The 5092-nt window shown below is 42.8% G+C and overlaps 1 pseudogene; it reads right to left on the bottom strand.

Moving 5' to 3' along the window:
• Positions 1-2863: 2863 nt before the first annotated feature.
• Positions 2864-3654, bottom strand: LOC102835845 (annotated as a pseudogene).
• Between the last annotated feature and the right edge of the window lie 1438 nt (positions 3655-5092).

Below are 5092 nucleotides of genomic sequence, written 5' to 3'. Positions count from 1 at the left end.
CAGGAGGGACCAGTCACTGGAGAAGGATATCATGTTTGGTAAGGTGGAGGGTCAGAGAAAAAGAGGACGACCCCCAGGGAAATGGATTGGCCAAGTGGCAGCATCAATGGGCTCAAGCATGGCAACAATTGTGAGGTTGGCCCAGGACCAGGCAGCATTTTGTTCTGTTGTGCATAGGGTCACTATGAGTCAGTACCAACTCGATGACACCTAACAACAAGAAGCTAACAATGTTGTCTGGACGCCACCATTAGAAGCCCAAGTGACAAACGAGAATATGTAACTGCAAAGTTATTTTTGCCATTTATTATGTGTACTGATGTGGCTCTATAGGATAAGCACTGATTGCTAACCACAAGCTGCACAGTTCAAATCTACCAACAGCTCTTTGGAAACTCTATACTGGGTTGCTATTAGTCAGAATCGACTCTATGGCCCTTGGCAACAACAATGGCTAATGATCATGAATATTTCTTCATGTGTTTGTGGTCACTTGCATGTCTTCTTTGGAGTCCTGGTGTGGCACTGTGGGTTAATGCCCTGGACAGCAAGGTTGAGTTAAAATGCAACATTGGCAGTTCAAGCTCACCATACACCCCTCAGAAACGCTATACAGTAGGGTCGCTATGAGCTTATCTGACTGGCCCGCACTTTACAACAACATTCATATAGAAGATTTGGCATTGAATTATTTTATCGCTTTCACTACTCTCATGTGGTCCTGGGACATATGTAAACACTACAATAGACTACATGTTTTTCTTATTTACTATTATCTGAAAGATGCCATAAATATAGGAGTTTTCCATTACATATCAGGTAAAAATTTCCTTTGAGCATAATGAATTTGCAAGATCTAAAGGTTGAAGTTATCTGACAAATTAGTACCAAGATTATGAATTACCTACATCTCCCCCTAAATCCTTGTCTATTCCTTTTGTAAAGAAATAGGCTATGAGGTGGCTATAGACTTCCTAGTGGGGACAAGAAGTGTACTTCCTGCAATGTAGACGTTATCTCCTGAGGAATTGGAGGGAAGAGAAAGACACTTGTGAATAGATCAAATGAACAAGTCAAGCAAAGTCTTCACTGGGTCCTTGAGATGCCCTTTCTGATATCCATTCAACCATAGTCAGGATGGCCAAACTTTGTCTCTCATACTTTGGACATATTGTCAGGAGGTAGAAGTCACTGGAGAAGGATATCATGTTTGGTAAGGTGGAGGGTCAGAGAAAAAGAGGAAGACCCCCAGGATGGACTGGCCAAGTGGCAGCACCAATGGGCTCAAGCGTGACAACAATAATGAGGTTGGCCCAGGATCGGGCAGTGTTTCGTTCTGCTGCGCATAAGGTCATTATGAGTCAGTACCAACTCAATGGCACCTAACAACAACAACATAGTCATGTGGGTCCCTGAGTGGTGCAAAAGGTTTCTTCTCCACTACTAACCAAAAGGTTGACAGCACCAAAGAGGAAAGGCTGGATGATCTACTTCTGTAAAAACTACAGCCAAGAGAACCCTATGGAGCCCTATGGACTTCTACTCCATGTGGCCTTCAGTTAAAATTTACTCCATGGCTTCGAGTTTGGTGTTTGGTTTTATAGTCAGGTGAGGTCTAAACCAATCCCAATAATCCCCACTGCTATTGCCAATGATTAGTTAAGTAAAGGGCATGTTGTTTACTGCTGACCAATGAACCTGAAGGAAGAGGGGATCAAGGAACGGGATTCAGAGAAGGTCTATTCTCTCCTAAGAAGGAGACCTGCAGGGAAATGATTCCTGTTTACTTCTGGACTTTGCCATGAAGGCCTGCTATCATCCCACTGAGAGGCCAGCAGCCAGGATGGAAGACTCTTGGGTCCCTAAGGTTAGTGTTGCCCAGCAGCTGAACTGTGTGCCTGCTTTCAGGTTACATTGCCTCTGGATTTGCTCATTGTTGAATTGGAGCTTTCTGTTCCTTATAGCTCAAAGCATCCTAGCTGATACAAGCCTGAGAGATGGGCCGGTCTTTGAGACAGGAGCATATACTAAGGTGAGAAACATGGACAAGTTGTGGCACAAGCATTACTTTTTTCTTTTATATATGCTTTTTAAAAAGTGTACATTTCAGTGACATTAACCACATTTTTCATGCTGTGTGACTACCACCACTATTCATTTCCAAAATAAAAACTTAAAAAAAAAAAAAAGACAACTACTGCTAATGAATAAATATTCCATCCTTTCTGTCCTGCCCTGCTGGCAGCTTCATTAACTGCTCTGGGCCGATTCCTACCTGGAGACAGTTAGTAAGGGATTGGCCAGACACTGTCATTAAGCAGACATAAAATGGGGAGAGGGATCAAGCTGTTAGCAGTGAAGTTCACACTTGGGGGAGGGGGTGTCTAATAGTATTCCCAATGGGTTACTTCTCAAATTAGAAATTTGGAGATTTGAGCTAGGTACCAGCAGGCTGGGCCAGGGAAAGAGACTAGAAGGGCTTATAAACTGCCTGAATGAGCATTGAAGCAATCCATCCTAACACCAGAAACCTAAGGAACAACTGTTAACTTTGATACCGAAAGGGTTTCTGGTGAAGTGCTAGAATATGGTTCTCTCAGGACACATTAGGAAATGAAGTGAGAGGTGTTTTGGTTTCTGGGTAGTATTCCTGGCACTTAGCAGAGAAGAGGCCAATAAATGTCTAGTAAAGAACTGTCCTGCCTTACACATCAGTGACATCCCTGATGATCTGCGATCCAGAAGGATTGGGCCTACCTTCACCTAACAACCCTTTTAGTTGGTACTGATAGCCTGCCAAGAAGCTTGAGCCACAGCAGTCTAGAAGAGTCTCAGGAGAGGCCTGAAGTCCAGATGGCTACAGCTAGTTTATGGTCAGGATGTCTCTCCAGATTTCATGGCTTAACTGGCAGGGTCTGTAAATCTGCTGCTTCTTCAATCCAGACAGGGCCAAGAGAACGATGGTTTCAGGGCATAGAGAGCCACAGGGCTCCACATTGTAGTAAAATCTCTCTGGCTTGTTGTTGGAGTTGGAAGGCGCCTGGGACTCATCTTCGTTCTGCTCTGAGTTCTCACTGTTTGGCCATTCCTCTGGCTTGGAGTACACTGTGTGCCTCAGGGCATTCATTATCTGGTTTATATTGGAAAGCCACCCCTGCAATAGGGTTCTACTTGGCATGCTTCTTGCCAAAGTCCCTTTTGACACAGGCTTGAAGTCTCAGCTCTTACCCCTTTCTGAGCCTGATGAAGAGGATGTCGTCCTGCTCTACACAGCCATTGTCTTGGTACCTAGACATTGATGGAATGATGCGAGGCTTGTTGGAGAGGAGGTCTGGAGAGAATACTGTGCCGAGTCTGGTCTGCGTTGCACCGCACATCCAGGGTGAACTCTTCACATGTGTAATATCGGAAGTTAGGCATAGTGCCCACAATGCCATCACTTGGTGAGAGGAATTAATCCAAGTGTGTAAGCAAGGAACGCGTTGGACAGCACTGAGGAACTGGCTTCAACATGCACCCAGTCAATGGCTCTTGTGGGCGCCTTATCGATGAAGATCCTCTGAATAGAATTGGCCACCGATAGGTTAGTATTCTCAATGATGAACTTGACATCTTCATCTGCAAGCTCCATGTGGACTGGTTGGCAAACACCATTGCACCCCTGGACCATAATGACCTCTGCAGTTAGTTGCCCAACACTGTACCGTTAGGCAATAACTTCCCTGTCCCGCTTTCTCCTTGGTAACCACAGATAAACTTTTGTCTCTATGATTTGCCTATTCAAGATATTACTTGTAAGTGGGATTATGCAATGTTTTGTCCTTTAAATTTAATTTCTTTCACTTAGATTGTTTTCAAGTTTCATCCATATTATAGCCTGTCTGGTGTGGCGCTGTGGTTAATGAGCTGGACTGCAAGGGTGATTTGAACCTCAAGGTTGGCAGTTCAAGCTCACCAGCTGCTTCTTGAAACCCTATACAGGGTACTTAGAGTCGGAACTGACTTGATGTTACTTAACAACAACACATCAGAATTTTTCTTTTTTCCTTTGATAAATAATATTTTACCACATGTTGTTTATTCATTCATCTGCTGACAGTTATTTTGGGTGTGTCCACTTTTGGTTTCAGTGAACATTGGTATATATGTTTATAGCTGTTTGAGACTCTGCTTGCTTAGAACAAGAGTAAGTGAATATTGTGTGGTTTAAAATCAGGAAAGGTGTGACTAGGGTTGTATTCTTTTACATATTTATTTAATCTGTATGCTGAGTAAATAATTCAAGAAGCTGGAATCTATCAAGCAGAATGTGGCATCAAAGAAGAAGAAGACTCGTTAAAACCTGCAATATGCAAATGAGCCAAGCTTGTTTGCTGGAAGTCAAGTGGACTAGAAATATTTACTGATAACACTAAAACTACAACCTTCAGTGTGGATTACACCTCACTGTAAAGAGAATAAAAACTTGTGAAGTGGGCCAATAAATATCATGATAAGTGGAGAAAAGTTGATGTTGTCAAAGATTTAAATTTGCTCAGATTCACAATCAACACTCGTGAAGCAACAGTCAAGCAATCAAACAATGTATGGCAAATCGACTACAAAAAACTTCTATAAAGTGTTCTAGAGCAAAGATGTCAGTTTGAGGACTAAGGTGTGCCTGACCCAAGCCATGGTATTTTCAATAGCCTCATATGCATGTGAAAGCTGGACAATGAATAAGGAAGACCATAGAAGAATTGATGCATTTGAATTATGATGTTGGCAAAGAATATTGAAAATACCAAGGACTGCTAGAAGAACAAACAAGTGTGTGTTGGAAGAAGCACAACCAGAATGCTGCTTAGAAGCAATAATGGTGAGAGACTTCATCTCTTGTACTTTTCACATGTCAGCAAAGACCACTCCCTGGAGAAGGACATCGTGTTTGGAAAAGCGGACCATCAATGAAAAAGACATGGACCGACACACTGGCAGAAACAATGAACTTAAACTTAACAATTGTAAGGATGACGCAGGACCAGGCCGTGTTTATTTGGTTCTGTTGTGCAAAAAAGGGTCACTACAAGTTTGAACTGATTTGATTGCACCA

This window comes from Chrysochloris asiatica, unplaced genomic scaffold (assembly GCF_000296735.1).
Source record: "Chrysochloris asiatica unplaced genomic scaffold, ChrAsi1.0 scaffold00124, whole genome shotgun sequence".
NCBI classification, from domain to species: domain Eukaryota; kingdom Metazoa; phylum Chordata; class Mammalia; order Afrosoricida; family Chrysochloridae; genus Chrysochloris; species Chrysochloris asiatica.
The sequence above is the reverse complement of the archived record's forward strand: the minus strand, read 5'-3'. Positions and strand labels throughout refer to the sequence as shown.